At 47.4% G+C, this 18,847-nt stretch overlaps 2 long non-coding RNA genes across 7 annotated transcripts; both read right to left on the bottom strand.

Moving 5' to 3' along the window:
* Positions 1-214: 214 nt before the first annotated feature.
* On the bottom strand, positions 215-10,814 carry LOC122154515. 6 transcript variants are annotated; one of them, XR_006166463.1, is made up of 7 exons: positions 10,631-10,812; positions 9,552-9,772; positions 5,856-5,968; positions 4,184-4,336; positions 2,702-2,992; positions 1,496-1,717; positions 215-1,168 (listed from the first exon to the last, which is right to left on the bottom strand). It is a non-coding gene; the product is annotated as an uncharacterized LOC122154515 (long non-coding RNA). The 6 variants fall into 6 exon arrangements; XR_006166464.1 differs by having other exon boundaries at positions 2,702-4,336; positions 9,552-9,787; positions 10,631-10,814; XR_006166459.1 differs by having other exon boundaries at positions 2,702-4,336; positions 10,631-10,814.
* Positions 10,815-11,482: 668 nt separating this feature from the next.
* LOC122154456 lies at positions 11,483-17,760 on the bottom strand. The gene is made up of 4 exons (XR_006166363.1): positions 17,128-17,760; positions 13,971-15,607; positions 12,765-12,986; positions 11,483-12,437 (listed from the first exon to the last, which is right to left on the bottom strand). It is a non-coding gene; the product is annotated as an uncharacterized LOC122154456 (long non-coding RNA).
* Positions 17,761-18,847: the final 1,087 nt, after the last annotated feature.

Below are 18,847 nucleotides of genomic sequence, written 5' to 3'. Positions count from 1 at the left end.
GCATTGCTCTGCTGGTCCGTGGGGTTTCTGTCCGTTAGAAATCACGTCACGCCGAGGATCACGAACCGTAACCCAACGTAAAGACCGTGGGGTTAGATGATGGCTGGGTCTGGCTTCGCAGAGCAACCTCTGATACGCCGCCGTCAACACACTTTGCAGTTTGCTTAATGAAGGCGGTTCATTAATAGAGCTCAACAGTAATAATCGGAGACAGTTGGAACAATATTACAATTTATTCCCATTAGACGGCTCGGCTGCTCAACCGCAGCTACTGATCTCAGAGACCGAGAATGAAACTATAATGCGAAGATGCAAAAAAAGAAATCTCATTTAAATGGTCATTTAAAAGCCCTTGCAGCTGCTATTTTAGATCAAAACAAAGATTCTCTCTGTGTTATTTTGAAAGGCCAGATTTCAGCAAGGACGGGGGGAAAAAAAAAAGAAAACAAAACAGCAAACCAACCAATTCAGAATTGTAATCCTTTGGGCCTTCAACATCGAATGAGATTTTATGGCATAAATAAATAAAGAACACATTTCCAAGTGGTTTTGAGATAAGATCTTAGAAGGTAGCTCTTCTTGCCCAGAAGAATTGCACTCAATATCTATCATTTCATGCCTGCTTGACCTGAGGAATATCTTGTCAAGGCAGAGAGAAAACAAATATTAAATTGGTATTTAAGTAACACTGGGATTAAAGTCCATGTTCTTAAGAGCATCCCAAGTGAGCATGAGAGTTAAGAAGATGTCTTAGAGTTAAAAAAAAAAAAAAAGAAAGAAAAAATAACAGCAGGTCAGATCAAACAGGGTGGCAAAAGCTTTAAACAACATTTTTTTGTGCATAGCAGCAGAAAGTAGCAGCTCCTGGGTATGCCACGCTTGCAGCTCAGCCCCACAGCCCCGTGTTGTGGTGGGGTTCTTGTTGGAAGAGGGGAGGACCTGCTGTCAGCCCGCACAGTTGGTTCTTGCACTTGTGGACTTGAGGATCCAATTACAGGATGAAACCGGGCTTTGAACTTCTTGTGGTATTTTCCAGCCGGGGCCTCAGCAAACCGCACCAACGTCTTCTGAAACCGAGTACTTTGCAATGGAGGTAAATATAATCCCCGCTTTACAGCTGGGCATGATGAGCCGCAAGTGGAGGGTGATGTTTTTTCTGTTGAGTCACCTGGAATACGATTTAAATAAGTGGGATGAAACCTGCCAGATGTGCATACTGCTGGGGATAGCAGGTGTCACCCAAATCCAGCCCTTCCTCCTGCATCTTCTCCTCTGATATTAGTTATCATTGGTCTCTCTGTTATATGTAAAATTAAATAGTAAATCTTGTGGGGAAAGGATTGCAGACCAGCTTTTCATTTGATAGAAAGAGGGGCCAGCATGTTTTAAGTGCCATATACATGGACAATAACAAGTGAAAGCATCCAATTCTTGCAAGCTTTGCTTCAGTTTTCTACTTGGGATGAAGAATTTATTTTAAAATCTGAAAACTCACCCTTTCAACCTTTCTTCCATTCTAATTGCCAAAGAGAAACCAGATTCGCACGTGATCGTTGCTACGTTCTGCAAACTTCTCTGAAGACGGAGACATCCTCGGAGGCCAAAGAACCATCCTCAGCTTCAACGTCGGGTTTTATCGGGGCTCTGGGAAGGCGATGACTTCTCATGGCTCTGCAGTCTTGCCTCTGGACATTTCCTTTATGCGAGCCCCTGCCTCCTGCAATGAATTACAGTAATGCAACTTATCTTGCACCGGGCACAAGCTACCTCAGTGTAATTACCCCACTGTGAATTCCTCGGCAAGCCCTTTCCCTGGCTCAGAGTTTCACAATCTGTGGGAAGCATCTCCCTGGAGGGGCACAGCTTGGAGGGAGGATATTGTTTCCATTCACAGCACTGGAACATGCTAATTATTCTGGGAGGAAAGGGGGGGTGGGGTGGGGGGGGTGGCAGCTTTCACTTGGGAGGGACAGGCTGGGCAAATAGTTTGTGAAACGCCAACTTAACCCCATCTTGTAGGGCATTGTCTGCAGCTCTTTTCCCCCTTCCTAGTTACTGTAATGAGGGCCTGACTTCCCAGATTAGCTCTGGCTATTTAAATGCTAATTTAATTAACAAAACATCCGGGGGGGGGGGGGGGGGGGGGGGAAGCATTACTTGTCCCTCCCATTCATTTATCGAATTTCTGAATGCAACACTATTTTCATCAGGTTGAGGAGCTACAGTTCATTGCTACACCCACCTGGTCATAGCAGGGATTAAAGCAGTGATGTGGAGGAGAGAAAAAGAGGGCCTCCGTCTCATTTTTTTATAAGCAACTGAATTTCATTGGTTTTGTTTAGAAGTAACCAAGTCAAAACAGTTTAATGTGTCCCACATAACTGGGATGGCTGGGGTGTGTGTATCACCAGGACCCAAGGGAAGAAGATGGCTTTTGTTTTTATTTAGGTGAAGGTATGAATGGTTTGGATCTCGGATCTTCTAGATAGAACTGTATCTCAGGGCAAGCCAGAAAACATGACAGTCTTTTGGAAGTCTTCTTCCAGTCCATAACAAGTAACAAATCAATTGTATTTTAAATATTTTTTTTCATTTGTTAGACTGCGTATCAAAAGAGACGCATCAATTATGAATTTGCAGTAGACCTACTTTCTGCCCATAAATCATTCAGGTGTTGGAAAACTAAAACAGAGGATCTTACTAGTGTTTAGTTAGTTGTATGCAAACTCTTAAGGGGTCCACTTCTGCAAGAAGCTGAGCACCAACTGGGACAGTCCCAGTCAGAGACTGGGAGGCATTCAGGGCAGCCAGCAGCACTTTAGCATCTTCAGTGATCAGGTTCTCAGCACAAAAATATTTTGCGAAACAGTTTAAAAACAAGACCTGTTGCTGTTTTGCATTTTTCATAGATTGTTGTTTTGGCCAGTCCCAGGAGTAAAGAGTTTTATTCTGGTACGATAAGTTTGCCTTCAGGTTTATCTTGCTTTTCAGTCTGGAGATACAAATATATAAATGTAGTAGAAATTTATAGGTACGTAGAAGCGAAAACAGAAGATAGATTTGTTATAAATTTCTTTCAACTATAATCAAGAAAGCAAGCACCAAGGGAAATTGGTATTAAGAACAGGTCAAGAAATCTGGATAAAAGAGAAATTCAATTTATCCAAATCAGTTGTCAAAACTCTGCTTGATATCAAAATGTTGTCTGCTTTTTGTTTTTTGTTGTTTGTTTGTTTTTTTTTTTTTTTTAAAAGGAATTGCTGAAATTTCTCAGCCAACACTTTGCGCAAATGTACAGGTTTGGGAGACTCACATTCATTTTAGCAAGGCACTTTCTGTGCTCCATTATTTTAATAGGAACTTCCTATAATCAAAGGATTGATTGTTCCCTGGGTCATTCGTGACTCTGAATTTCACTGATCCTGGCATGAACTTTTGAAGGTATTTGAGTGTGGCCTCCTAGTCTCAGTGTGAAAAGTATTCACGGCCAAATAAATGAACTCTCGAAGTCTTCTTGCGGCACTAGATTATAACAGATTAAAACCCGAACCACACTTTTTATAGACAGCCCCCTCTTTTTAAAAGTTATTCCAGAGTTCAAAGTCCTGGTCATAAATCTCATGGCATTATAGGACATGTATTACCCAGAGGAAAGCACAAATCAATAGCCAGACCCCGATGTCTCCATAAACCCCATATGTGCCCTGTTTATAGCAGTGAAATTTCTTACACTTTGGCTGGGGTGCTTCTCCCATACAGTGGGATTTCAGTACAAATTCATACTTCTGGCAGCAACGCAAGGCCAGGCAATATTAGCAAATTTTGTGCTGGTAGGATGAGGTTCCTGATGAGTATTTTCTCATTGACTAAAAATTTCTATTATTCTTATCAGCTGTTCAGTTTGCTGATACAGAGTGTTTCAGAGCAACTGGTTTTACCAGCCGTGTTACATTTTCTTTGAGAGGTTCTTTCCTCAGGTAAAGACTCCACACTGGATTTCCTTTGTTTGAAAGGAAAATAGATTTTCTGTCTTTGGAGAAAATGGAGAATCTCTGAAGAACTTGAAAAATACAAAATTAGCGGGAGAGCGTTTCTAGCAGTTGTAAGACAAGTTTGTAGTTCTATAAAAGCAAAAATCCCAACACAATGGCAATTACGGGTACTCTGATGAACGCATATTTACCGAGCTGTGTAATGTTTCCCGCGTTTATCTCCTAGTACTTCTGAGATACATGAATGGTCAGGGCTGAACTGCCTTGACTTCAAAGGTTGGAATATTTTACAGCTTCATCTGCTGAATCATGTTGGTTTTGCTCCACTTCTGCAGAGGCGCCGCCTGCAAAAGCCACATTTTTTTGCTTTTCTGCCCATCCACACCTTGTCTCTTCTTCACCTTCCCTCTTCCCCAGAAGCTGTACAGCTTCAGAGCATGTCCTGGTAATCCAGACACCGACAGACACTGGCCAAGATCCTAATCCAAACCCAGATCTAAATTATCCAGCTGCATTTACACTAATAATAATAATAATAATAATAATAAAAAAACCCTAATGTGTTTTGCCTATGTTTAGCAAATAACACCGCAGGCTAAATTGCCAGCTCCAGATACCCCCAGATTTAACGAGTTGGTAATTTGATGTTGAAACTTGGGAAATTTTGATAAATGGGGATGCTGCTGTCAGTGCCGGGAGCTGTAGAATTTATGGATGAAATGGGATTTTATCAGCGACGACCAAAAATTCCTTTCTGACTCTATAGGCAAGAGTGACGCCCGGTGGCTACGGAGCAAAATAAAATCAGGTCTAATTGTAATGGTCCCCTTTCCTGTCCTTCCTTATTTATTGATTTTCCCCTGCTGCTTTTAAGGAAAGAGCTGGGGACAAGCAAGGACTTCTACCCGCCCTCGCAGCATGAGCACCCATTGCCTGGTGGCACCCATTCCCCTGGACCAGCTCCTTTGGGGTGAAAGTGGGAGAGCAAAGGGGTGCTGGCAACTCTCCCATGGCTCCTAAAATGCTGCAGCCAAGCATGGAGACACAGATGTGGTCCTGGCACCCTGAATTTGGGCAGAGGATTTCCACTGATCTTGCCACAACCCTTATGTGGCCCTTCCCAGGGTTTGTCTACGCTCAGGGCTTGCGCTCGTTAGGACACGAGATGGGATTTCTTTTATCCATATTTCAGCTAAAATGGCAGCAAACTCATTAGCACGGGTTATCAGAGAGAAGTAAATACCGGGGGCCTCCTTTTTGCTTTGTGCCTACTACGTAGTGCTTATCATACAGTAAAGATTATGTGACAAAAAGAATGAAACAGCATTTTGACTACTACTGTCTACGTAACCCTAAACCCTAATACCTTCAGCTAAGCGGTTATTGATGGGTATTATGAATGGTTAACTACCTGAAGGAAAGTGTTCAAAAAAAAAAAAAAGGAGTAATCTTTGCCGAAGGGCTAAAAATGTACTTTATTTGGACTTTAATTTGGACTTACTAGAAATGAAAATGGAAATGCCCAGGTAATTACCTCACTCACTGAGCTGTGGCTTTAATAAATGTCAAGTGTTGGGAGTGTACTGCTAAAAGCTGGTGTCATGGGCCTCTGCTGGAAACGTGCCCATTGAACAAACAAACCAGTTTGGCTCCTAAATCAAAAGTCCCCGTGGTATTTCTGTATGGGTGAGCATTGACATTAGATGTTCCCTAAGGTACCTATCCATATCTCAATGTGTTATAAAGAGGGAACTCAAGCTGAGGTCTGGGTCTGCTTACTGGGAAAATGAAGCCCAGCTCTGATACTTAGACCTTGCTTCTGTCTCTGCTTCCAGACCTCCACTTCACTGGTGTACATGATACCTGGATTTAGGAGCTCACTGGTGCGGTTTCCAATTGAAAACATGGAGCGGGGAAGGATTGTTGAAGGGACAGATTGAGGTACTCTGGTCCTTCACTCATGGATGCCTGCAAAACTAAGAAAACACAAAAATATTTTCTCTTAAAATTTGGGAATACCTCTCCCGATTGCGAATAACTGGGATGGGAAGGAGCATCGGGTTTGTGCCGGTAAGTTTTCTGAGTTTTCAGAAAGGCAAAGAACCACGTTATTACGAGTGAAGAGCATGAAGGAGAGCTTGTTGCACAGCACAAGGCCATCGCAACCAGAGAAGCAAGGAGCAGTGTGTAGCTGCCAGAAATACCAAGCCACCTCTTCCAACACCCCTCAGCTCAAAGGCCCATCTCTTTGCAGAGACATCCTCTTGCCCAGAGCTGCATTGTACAGCATACGGCCTCCCGCTTGCCTTGAGGAGATGTCTCTTAAGAGGCTCTTCCACAGTCAGCTTCACAGCCACACTGTTGCTCCTAATATTCATCACATGCGGGATCAAAAAATTACGTCTGCAGAAAGTTGCTCCAGAACAAAAATGTCATTCAATCATAGAGTGGTTTGGGTTGGAAGGGACCTCAGAGATCACCCAGTCCCAACCCCCCTGCCCCGGGCAGGGCCCCCTTCCCCCAGCCCAGGGGGCTCCCAGCCCCGTCCAACCTGGCCTTGAACCCTTCCAGGGAGGGGGCAGCCACAGCTGCTCTGGGCAACTTGTGCCAGCGCCTCACTGCCCTCACAGTAAAGAATTTCTTCCTTACATCTAATCGAAATCTACCCCCTTTCAGTTTAAAACTGTTGCTCCTTGTCCTCTTGCAACAGACCCTATTAAAATGTCTCTCTGCATCTTTCTTATAAGCCCCCTTTAAGTACTGAAAGGCGGCAATAAGGTCTCCCCAAGAGCTTTCCCTTCTCCAGGCTGAACCACCCCAAACCTTTCATCATGGGAAAGGTGTTTAATCCCTCTGATTATTTCTGTGGCCTCCTCTGGCCCTGCTCAAGCAGGTCAGTGTCCTTCTGATGTCAGGGGCCCCAGGCTGGCCCCAGCACTGCAGGGGGGTCTCCCCAGAGCGCAGCAGAGGGGGAGAATCCCCTCCCTGGCCCTGCTGCCCCCCCTGCTCTGGCTGCAGCCCAGAACACGGGTGGCTTTCTGGGCTGCGAGCAGACATTGCCGGGTCATGTCCAGCTTTTCATCCACCAGTACTCCCAAGTCCTTCTCTGTGGGGCTGCTCTCAATCCACTCATCCCCCAGCCTGTATTGTTACTGGGGATTGCCCTGACCCATGTGCAGGACCTTGCATTTGGCCTTGTTGATCTCCAAGAGGTTCACATGGGCCCACTTCTTAAGCTTGTCCAGGTCCCTCTGGAAGGCATGCCTTCCCTCAGGTGAGGCAACTGCACCACTCAGTTTGGTGTCATTCACTAATTTGATGAGGGTGCACTCAATCCCACTGTCTATGTCATTGGTGAAGACATGAAATAGTACTGGTCCCAGTACAAACCCTTTAGGGACACCACTCCTTACTGGTTTCCCCCTGGACATTGAGCCATTGACCATAACTCTTAACTCAACTCTTTTGTTAACCCTTTCCCTCTGCATGAAGAGCAGTCAAAGCTACTGGGGGCGGGACAGAACACGGGGAGCCCCAACATTCCTTGCCAGGCAACACTCAAACAGAATCCACAGGACAGAAGTGACCATGGCACTGCCAGCTCTGCAGCACACACTGTGCGGCCCTGGGGCTCCTCCGATGGCCCAGCTACTGCAGCCATTCCTCTTCCCCAAAACCTTCTACACCAGAGGTGAGGACTAACCCTGACCCCGACAGCCCCGGGACTCGCTCTGGGGAAATTCAGAGCCCTTTCTCCGTTGCGCCTCTCCCTTCTCCTTCTCAGTCCCCTCATGCGCCCTCCTGTCCCGGCTTGGGATGTGATCACCAGTGAGTGCTCATGTCTCTCTGTCAGGATCAACCTGCCCAGTAAATATAATTTATAGATAATTCCCCAATCTCTTGGAGCCATCTCTCCCATTTCACCACCACATGGACAATCGTCCCTGCCACAAGCTCCCCACTCACCCGGCACAGAGCAGGGGGATGTCTGTGCTCAGGGCTGGCTCAGGGGGTGCCCCAGGAGATTCCTCCAGGTCCTCACCCCTGCACATCTCCCTCTCACCTCTGCAGGTCTGCAGATGGCTCCAAGCAGCAGCTGCTTCAACCCCCATGTCTCCCACTCGGAGTGGACGAGCACCAACCTGCCTCCAGCTGCCACCTTTGTCACCGGCCACAGCGTTGCTTCCCGGCCAGGCGCTGCCCTGTGGGGACCCCCGGGCTGCGGCTCCCCCCGGCCTGGGCAGAGCAATGGGCCCCCCAGAGCCAAGCTGAGCTGTCCTGCCCCACAACTGTCAGGGCAGAGCAGCGGCCTCAGCCCGTCCAGTGCTGCCACCGTCCCTCCGCAGCCACCACCACGTCGAGGGACAGTACACGCACCATGGCCTGTCCAGCAGAGCCAACCGCTGGCGGCACCCCCAGGCAGTGGCAGCCACCCAGGCAACAATATCCCCATGGTTAAGGACATCCTCCCAGGTGTTGACATCTCCCTGGCGAGTGATGTCCCCATGGATGAGGACATCCTCCCAGGTGTTGACATCTCCCTGGCGAGTGATGTCCCCATGGATGAGGACATCCTCCCAGGATGTGACATCTCCCTGGCGAGTGATGTCCCCATGGATGAGGACATCCTCCCAGGTGTTGACATCTCCCTGGCGAGTGATGTCCCCATGGATGAGGACATCCTCCCAGGATGTGACATCTCCCTGGCGAGTGATGTCCCCATGGATGAGGACATCCTCCCAGGATGTGACATCTCCCTGGCGAGTGATGTCCCCATGGATGAGGGCACCCCCCTGGGTGGTAACATCTCCCCCAGCCACTCTGCTGCCCTCCACGTCCAAGCCATCAGGGACCCCGGGGTGATTCCAGCCGGTGACGTTGTGCTGCCTGAGGTGGTGCTGCTGGAAGAGGCTATGAGGCACTTGGATTGCTCCCTGGGGGCAAGGGGGGGATCAGCCGGGACGATTCCAGCAGCGTCCCCGTGCCCGTGGACACCGGTGGCACTAGTGGCTCCATCCCCCAGCGCAGGATCAGCTCGCTGTGGCTGCCCGAGAAGATGCTCCCCAATGACTCGTGTCCCCAAGGCCTCCAAAGCCACCCTGAGCAGGGAGCACTTAACTCCCATCAGGATGAGGGCTGAGGATCCACGGCAGGACGTGGGGACAGACCTGCCACCCCCTCAGGGCAGTGTGTCCCGGCACGACACCAGCCGGGAGAAGCGAGGGGAGAAGTGAGGGGAGAAGCGAGCGGAGAAGCGAGCGGGAGAAGCGAGCGGAGAAGCGAGGGGAGAAGCGAGCGGGAGAAGCGAGGGGAGAAGCGAGCGGAGAAGCGAGCGGAGAAGCGAGCGGAGAAGCGGGAGAAGCGGCAAAATGGCTCCCGGCCAGAAAATGGCGGCAAGCGCAAGGCCCCTGCAGCCAGTGCTGGGGCGGGGGGTGGGACTGGGCCTGTTGCGGGGAACGGGTGGGTTTGGGGAGGGGGGAGGGTGTGTTGACGATGTAGTAGCTTTGGTAGTGCGTGTTTTGTTCTCAGTTTTTCCATTAAAAGCCATTTATCCAGAACCTGTCCGTGCCTCACTGACGTCCTCCAGGCAGGTGACATCCGTAGCTCTTCCCTCGTCCTCTAATGCCGTCACTCCATCATGGAAGGCCGCTGGATTAGTCGGGCACGATTTGCCCTCGGCGAAGCCACGCTGGCTGTCTCTAAAGCGGCTGCTGAGCTGTTGTCATTCCATTTTCTAGCTCTGCAGTCACCAGTTGTGAGGCATTCATGACTCTCGGCCGCTATGAATTTACAAACTGGCAAAAATGAGCTCTCTAAAGTAGAAACATCCTTCCCAGTAAACTGCCCTGGCATTTTATCGGAATCTGTTTTAGTTTTCCTGCTCTGTGCTGAAATCCTGTAAATTCTTCACCATTGCTTCTGCCACTGTTAGTGCTACTGGTCCCCAGAAATGTTCCAGCTCCCTCTTGCCTGAAATCGCTTTTGAATTCACTCCCTGCTGTAACATCGCAAACCGATTTGCCGCACACTCTATCTCCTACAACATTTCTTAAGTAAGCACCTTACAACTGGCCTTTTTTGACATGCCAAGCTAATAGCTACTGTTTCATTTTGCATTTCTCATAGTACCAGGGAATGTGAAATACTATTTTTAATATATTGCTGCCTATCCTCACTTTCTGCATTAGTTTCACAGATTTTCAGTATACTTCTTTCACTATTTCTTTTCGTCACCAGATTTTCTGCAGAATAGCCCTCTGCCAAAGTTTGTTGCCTTACAGTGATTTTTGTCTTTGCCCTTTGCTACATAGAAGCCAGCACAAATAAGGGAAAAACTGACTATACAAGAGAGTGTGAAAATACCTTACGTCTAAATGACAAAACTAAGATCTTCATAAAGATTAATTAATAAATAAATATACCTATACACACTTCCCCCCCACCCCCCCCCCGACACATACACCTATAAACACGCCCCCGCGACGGGTCACGCGCACCTCGACACCCACACCTGCCCCTACAGACACCCATGAGGACCGGCACCCCCCGGCCTCCCGCCCCGCTCTGCCCCTCGGGCCCGCTCCCCTCACACCAGCGCCGGGGAGCGGGGGAGTGTCACTGAGGGAGGAAAGTCTCACCTCGCCGGTTCGTGGGGCGGACGCGCACCGCCACCTTCACTTTGGAGTCCCCCATCGCGCTGCTCCAACCTCCTCCCCGGCTCCTTCGTCCCTCCTCGGCTTCCGTTTACGGAGGGACAACCGGCGGGGCGGGGAGGAGGGCGGAGCGGGGCGGGAGGGGGTGTCAAACCGGGGGGAGGGGGGGGGCGGAGGAAGGGAGGCACCGTGTGTGACCGACGTCCGGCTGGACTACAGATCCCAGCGTGCAGCGCCGCCCACCCCGCCGCTCCGGGGAGGCGGGCAGCGAGGCGCGATGCCCGCTGGGAGTTGTAGTCCTTTCCGCGCCCGTCTCCTGGCGGGACAGCATTGCATGCTGGGATATGTGGTCCGCTAGCATAGACGAGTTTCGTGAGGGGGCGAGCCCCAAATGGCGTTTGTGGGTTGTGTCGCGCTGACAGAGAAGGGGGGTCTCAGGCTCACCCCAGGTCCTGCCACACATCACCAGAGTGGCTGTGGGCCAGCCCTGTCCCACCTCAGTCTGTGCTGCCTGTGCCTCGGGCCCTTTTTGAGGGAATACTGCCATACTTCGCAGCATCGCCGCTGCGACCCAAAACCTCACCTCGCCGCAAGATGTTCTCTGGGAGTCACAAAGCAAGGCGGCATTGCTCTGCTGGTCCGTGGGGTTTCTGTCCGTTAGAAATCACGTCACGCCGAGGATCACGAACCGTAACCCAACGTAAAGACCGTGGGGTTAGATGATGGCTGGGTCTGGCTTCGCAGAGCAACCTCTGATACGCCGCCGTCAACACACTTTGCAGTTTGCTTAATGAAGGCGGTTCATTAATAGAGCTCAACAGTAATAATCGGAGACAGTTGGAACAATATTACAATTTATTCCCATTAGACGGCTCGGCTGCTCAACCGCAGCTACTGATCTCAGAGACCGAGAATGAAACTATAATGCGAAGATGCAAAAAAAGAAATCTCATTTAAATGGTCATTTAAAAGCCCTTGCAGCTGCTATTTTAGATCAAAACAAAGATTCTCTCTGTGTTATTTTGAAAGGCCAGATTTCAGCAAGGACGGGGGGAAAAAAAAAAGAAAACAAAACAGCAAACCAACCAATTCAGAATTGTAATCCTTTGGGCCTTCAACATCGAATGAGATTTTATGGCATAAATAAATAAAGAACACATTTCCAAGTGGTTTTGAGATAAGATCTTAGAAGGTAGCTCTTCTTGCCCAGAAGAATTGCACTCAATATCTATCATTTCATGCCTGCTTGACCTGAGGAATATCTTGTCAAGGCAGAGAGAAAACAAATATTAAATTGGTATTTAAGTAACACTGGGATTAAAGTCCATGTTCTTAAGAGCATCCCAAGTGAGCATGAGAGTTAAGAAGATGTCTTAGAGTTAAAAAAAAAAAAAAAAGAAAGAAAAAATAACAGCAGGTCAGATCAAACAGGGTGGCAAAAGCTTTAAACAACATTTTTTTGTGCATAGCAGCAGAAAGTAGCAGCTCCTGGGTATGCCACGCTTGCAGCTCAGCCCCACAGCCCCGTGTTGTGGTGGGGTTCTTGTTGGAAGAGGGGAGGACCTGCTGTCAGCCCGCACAGTTGGTTCTTGCACTTGTGGACTTGAGGATCCAATTACAGGATGAAACCGGGCTTTGAACTTCTTGTGGTATTTTCCAGCCGGGGCCTCAGCAAACCGCACCAACGTCTTCTGAAACCGAGTACTTTGCAATGGAGGTAAATATAATCCCCGCTTTACAGCTGGGCATGATGAGCCGCAAGTGGAGGGTGATGTTTTTTCTGTTGAGTCACCTGGAATACGATTTAAATAAGTGGGATGAAACCTGCCAGATGTGCATACTGCTGGGGATAGCAGGTGTCACCCAAATCCAGCCCTTCCTCCTGCATCTTCTCCTCTGATATTAGTTATCATTGGTCTCTCTGTTATATGTAAAATTAAATAGTAAATCTTGTGGGGAAAGGATTGCAGACCAGCTTTTCATTTGATAGAAAGAGGGGCCAGCATGTTTTAAGTGCCATATACATGGACAATAACAAGTGAAAGCATCCAATTCTTGCAAGCTTTGCTTCAGTTTTCTACTTGGGATGAAGAATTTATTTTAAAATCTGAAAACTCACCCTTTCAACCTTTCTTCCATTCTAATTGCCAAAGAGAAACCAGATTCGCACGTGATCGTTGCTACGTTCTGCAAACTTCTCTGAAGACGGAGACATCCTCGGAGGCCAAAGAACCATCCTCAGCTTCAACGTCGGGTTTTATCGGGGCTCTGGGAAGGCGATGACTTCTCATGGCTCTGCAGTCTTGCCTCTGGACATTTCCTTTATGCGAGCCCCTGCCTCCTGCAATGAATTACAGTAATGCAACTTATCTTGCACCGGGCACAAGCTACCTCAGTGTAATTACCCCACTGTGAATTCCTCGGCAAGCCCTTTCCCTGGCTCAGAGTTTCACAATCTGTGGGAAGCATCTCCCTGGAGGGGCACAGCTTGGAGGGAGGATATTGTTTCCATTCACAGCACTGGAACATGCTAATTATTCTGGGAGGAAAGGGGGGGTGGGGTGGGGGGTGGCAGCTTTCACTTGGGAGGGACAGGCTGGGCAAATAGTTTGTGAAACGCCAACTTAACCCCATCTTGTAGGGCATTGTCTGCAGCTCTTTTCCCCCTTCCTAGTTACTGTAATGAGGGCCTGACTTCCCAGATTAGCTCTGGCTATTTAAATGCTAATTTAATTAACAAAACATCCGGGGGGGGGGGGGGGGGGGGGGGGGGAAGCATTACTTGTCCCTCCCATTCATTTATCGAATTTCTGAATGCAACACTATTTTCATCAGGTTGAGGAGCTACAGTTATTGCTACACCCACCTGGTCATAGCAGGGATTAAAGCAGTGATGTGGAGGAGAGAAAAAGAGGGCCTCCGTCTCATTTTTTTATAAGCAACTGAATTTCATTGGTTTTGTTTAGAAGTAACCAAGTCAAAACAGTTTAATGTGTCCCACATAACTGGGATGGCTGGGGTGTGTGTATCACCAGGACCCAAGGGAAGAAGATGGCTTTTGTTTTTGTTTAGGTGAAGGTATGAATGGTTTGGATCTCGGATCTTCTAGATAGAACTGTATCTCAGGGCAAGCCAGAAAACATGACAGTCTTTTGGAAGTCTTCTTCCAGTCCATAACAAGTAACAAATCAATTGTATTTTAAATATTTTTTTTCATTTGTTAGACTGCGTATCAAAAGAGACGCATCAATTATGAATTTGCAGTAGACCTACTTTCTGCCCATAAATCATTCAGGTGTTGGAAAACTAAAACAGAGGATCTTACTAGTGTTTAGTTAGTTGTATGCAAACTCTTAAGGGGTCCACTTCTGCAAGAAGCTGAGCACCAACTGGGACAGTCCCAGTCAGAGACTGGGAGGCATTCAGGGCAGCCAGCAGCACTTTAGCATCTTCAGTGATCAGGTTCTCAGCACAAAAATATTTTGCGAAACAGTTTAAAAACAAGACCTGTTGCTGTTTTGCATTTTTCATAGATTGTTGTTTTGGCCAGTCCCAGGAGTAAAGAGTTTTATTCTGGTACGATAAGTTTGCCTTCAGGTTTATCTTGCTTTTCAGTCTGGAGATACAAATATATAAATGTAGTAGAAATTTATAGGTACGTAGAAGCGAAAACAGAAGATAGATTTGTTATAAATTTCTTTCAACTATAATCAAGAAAGCAAGCACCAAGGGAAATTGGTATTAAGAACAGGTCAAGAAATCTGGATAAAAGAGAAATTCAATTTATCCAAATCAGTTGTCAAAACTCTGCTTGATATCAAAATGTTGTCTGCTTTTTGTTTTTTGTTGTTTGTTTGTTTTTTTTTTTTTTTTTTAAAAGGAATTGCTGAAATTTCTCAGCCAACACTTTGCGCAAATGTACAGGTTTGGGAGACTCACATTCATTTTAGCAAGGCACTTTCTGTGCTCCATTATTTTAATAGGAACTTCCTATAATCAAAGGATTGATTGTTCCCTGGGTCATTCGTGACTCTGAATTTCACTGATCCTGGCATGAACTTTTGAAGGTATTTGAGTGTGGCCTCCTAGTCTCAGTGTGAAAAGTATTCACGGCCAAATAAATGAACTCTCGAAGTCTTCTTGCGGCACTAGATTATAACAGATTAAAACCCGAACCACACTTTTTATAGACAGCCCCCTCTTTTTAAAAGTTATTCCAGAGTTCAAAGTCCTGGTCATAAATCTCATGGCATTATAGGACATGTATTACCCAGAGGAAAGCACAAATCAATAGCCAGACCCCGATGTCTCCATAAACCCCATATGTGCCCTGTTTATAGCAGTGAAATTTCTTACACTTTGGCTGGGGTGCTTCTCCCATACAGTGGGATTTCAGTACAAATTCATACTTCTGGCAGCAACGCAAGGCCAGGCAATATTAGCAAATTTTGTGCTGGTAGGATGAGGTTCCTGATGAGTATTTTCTCATTGACTAAAAATTTCTATTATTCTTATCAGCTGTTCAGTTTGCTGATACAGAGTGTTTCAGAGCAACTGGTTTTACCAGCCGTGTTACATTTTCTTTGAGAGGTTCTTTCCTCAGGTAAAGACTCCACACTGGATTTCCTTTGTTTGAAAGGAAAATAGATTTTCTGTCTTTGGAGAAAATGGAGAATCTCTGAAGAACTTGAAAAATACAAAATTAGCGGGAGAGCGTTTCTAGCAGTTGTAAGACAAGTTTGTAGTTCTATAAAAGCAAAAATCCCAACACAATGGCAATTACGGGTACTCTGATGAACGCATATTTACCGAGCTGTGTAATGTTTCCCGCGTTTATCTCCTAGTACTTCTGAGATACATGAATGGTCAGGGCTGAACTGCCTTGACTTCAAAGGTTGGAATATTTTACAGCTTCATCTGCTGAATCATGTTGGTTTTGCTCCACTTCTGCAGAGGCGCCGCCTGCAAAAGCCACATTTTTTTGCTTTTCTGCCCATCCACACCTTGTCTCTTCTTCACCTTCCCTCTTCCCCAGAAGCTGTACAGCTTCAGAGCATGTCCTGGTAATCCAGACACCGACAGACACTGGCCAAGATCCTAATCCAAACCCAGATCTAAATTATCCAGCTGCATTTACACTAATAATAATAATAATAATAATAATAAAAAAACCCTAATGTGTTTTGCCTATGTTTAGCAAATAACACCGCAGGCTAAATTGCCAGCTCCAGATACCCCCAGATTTAACGAGTTGGTAATTTGATGTTGAAACTTGGGAAATTTTGATAAATGGGGATGCTGCTGTCAGTGCCGGGAGCTGTAGAATTTATGGATGAAATGGGATTTTATCAGCGACGACCAAAAATTCCTTTCTGACTCTATAGGCAAGAGTGACGCCCGGTGGCTACGGAGCAAAATAAAATCAGGTCTAATTGTAATGGTCCCCTTTCCTGTCCTTCCTTATTTATTGATTTTCCCCTGCTGCTTTTAAGGAAAGAGCTGGGGACAAGCAAGGACTTCTACCCGCCCTCGCAGCATGAGCACCCATTGCCTGGTGGCACCCATTCCCCTGGACCAGCTCCTTTGGGGTGAAAGTGGGAGAGCAAAGGGGTGCTGGCAACTCTCCCATGGCTCCTAAAATGCTGCAGCCAAGCATGGAGACACAGATGTGGTCCTGGCACCCTGAATTTGGGCAGAGGATTTCCACTGATCTTGCCACAACCCTTATGTGGCCCTTCCCAGGGTTTGTCTACGCTCAGGGCTTGCGCTCGTTAGGACACGAGATGGGATTTCTTTTATCCATATTTCAGCTAAAATGGCAGCAAACTCATTAGCACGGGTTATCAGAGAGAAGTAAATACCGGGGGCCTCCTTTTTGCTTTGTGCCTACTACGTAGTGCTTATCATACAGTAAAGATTATGTGACAAAAAGAATGAAACAGCATTTTGACTACTACTGTCTACGTAACCCTAAACCCTAATACCTTCAGCTAAGCGGTTATTGATGGGTATTATGAATGGTTAACTACCTGAAGGAAAGTGTTCAAAAAAAAAAAAAAAGGAGTAATCTTTGCCGAAGGGCTAAAAATGTACTTTATTTGGACTTTAATTTGGACTTACTAGAAATGAAAATGGAAATGCCCAGGTAATTACCTCACTCACTGAGCTGTGGCTTTAATAAATGTCAAGTGTTGGGAGTGTACTGCTAAAAGCTGGTGTCATGGGCCTCTGCTGGAAACGTGCCCATTGAACAAACAAACCAGTTTGGCTCCTAAATCAAAAGTCCCCGTGGTATTTCTGTATGGGTGAGCATTGACATTAGATGTTCCCTAAGGTACCTATCCATATCTCAATGTGTTATAAAGAGGGAACTCAAGCTGAGGTCTGGGTCTGCTTACTGGGAAAATGAAGCCCAGCTCTGATACTTAGACCTTGCTTCTGTCTCTGCTTCCAGACCTCCACTTCACTGGTGTACATGATACCTGGATTTAGGAGCTCACTGGTGCGGTTTCCAATTGAAAACATGGAGCGGGGAAGGATTGTTGAAGGGACAGATTGAGGTACTCTGGTCCTTCACTCATGGATGCCTGCAAAACTAAGAAAACACAAAAATATTTTCTCTTAAAATTTGGGAATACCTCTCCCGATTGCGAATAACTGGGATGGGAAGGAGCATCGGGTTTGTGCCGGTAAGTTTTCTGAGTTTTCAGAAAGGCAAAGAACCACGTTATTACGAGTGAAGAGCATGAAGGAGAGCTTGTTGCACAGCACAAGGCCATCGCAACCAGAGAAGCAAGGAGCAGTGTGTAGCTGCCAGAAATACCAAGCCACCTCTTCCAACACCCCTCAGCTCAAAGGCCCATCTCTTTGCAGAGACATCCTCTTGCCCAGAGCTGCATTGTACAGCATACGGCCTCCCGCTTGCCTTGAGGAGATGTCTCTTAAGAGGCTCTTCCACAGTCAGCTTCACAGCCACACTGTTGCTCCTAATATTCATCACATGCGGGATCAAAAAATTACGTCTGCAGAAAGTTGCTCCAGAACAAAAATGTCATTCAATCATAGAGTGGTTTGGGTTGGAAGGGACCTCAGAGATCACCCAGTCCCAACCCCCCTGCCCCGGGCAGGGCCCCCTTCCCCCAGCCCAGGGGGCTCCCAGCCCCGTCCAACCTGGCCTTGAACCCTTCCAGGGAGGGGGCAGCCACAGCTGCTCTGGGCAACTTGTGCCAGCGCCTCACTGCCCTCACAGTAAAGAATTTCTTCCTTACATCTAATCGAAATCTACCCCCTTTCAGTTTAAAACTGTTGCTCCTTGTCCTCTTGCAACAGACCCTATTAAAATGTCTCTCTGCATCTTTCTTATAAGCCCCCTTTAAGTACTGAAAGGCGGCAATAAGGTCTCCCCAAGAGCTTTCCCTTCTCCAGGCTGAACCACCCCAAACCTTTCATCATGGGAAAGGTGTTTAATCCCTCTGATTATTTCTGTGGCCTCCTCTGGCCCTGCTCAAGCAGGTCAGTGTCCTTCTGATGTCAGGGGCCCCAGGCTGGCCCCAGCACTGCAGGGGGGTCTCCCCAGAGCGCAGCAGAGGGGGAGAATCCCCTCCCTGGCCCTGCTGCCCCCCCTGCTCTGGCTGCAGCCCAGAACACGGGTGGCTTTCTGGGCTGCGAGCAGACATTGCCGGGTCATGTCCAGCTTTTCATCCACCAGTACTCCCAAGTCCTTCTCTGTGGGGCTGCTCTCAATCCACTCATCCCCCAGCCTGTATTGTTACTGGGGATTGCCCTGACCCATGTGCAGGACCTTGCATTTGGCCTTGTTGATCTCCAAGAGGTTCACATGGGCCCACTTCTTAAGCTTGTCCAGGTCCCTCTGGAAGGCATGCCTTCCCTCAGGTGAGGCAACTGCACCACTCAGTTTGGTGTCATTCACTAATTTGATGAGGGTGCACTCAATCCCACTGTCTATGTCATTGGTGAAGACATGAAATAGTACTGGTCCCAGTACAAACCCTTTAGGGACACCACTCCTTACTGGTTTCCCCCTGGACATTGAGCCATTGACCATAACTCTTAACTCAACTCTTTTGTTAACCCTTTCCCTCTGCATGAAGAGCAGTCAAAGCTACTGGGGGCGGGACAGAACACGGGGAGCCCCAACATTCCTTGCCAGGCAACACTCAAACAGAATCCACAGGACAGAAG

This window comes from Tyto alba, unplaced genomic scaffold (genome assembly GCF_018691265.1).
Source record: "Tyto alba isolate M040663 unplaced genomic scaffold, T.alba_DEE_v4.0 Super-Scaffold_40, whole genome shotgun sequence".
In the NCBI taxonomy this organism is placed as follows: Eukaryota; Metazoa; Chordata; class Aves; order Strigiformes; family Tytonidae; genus Tyto; species Tyto alba.
The sequence above is the reverse complement of the archived record's forward strand: the minus strand, read 5'-3'. Positions and strand labels throughout refer to the sequence as shown.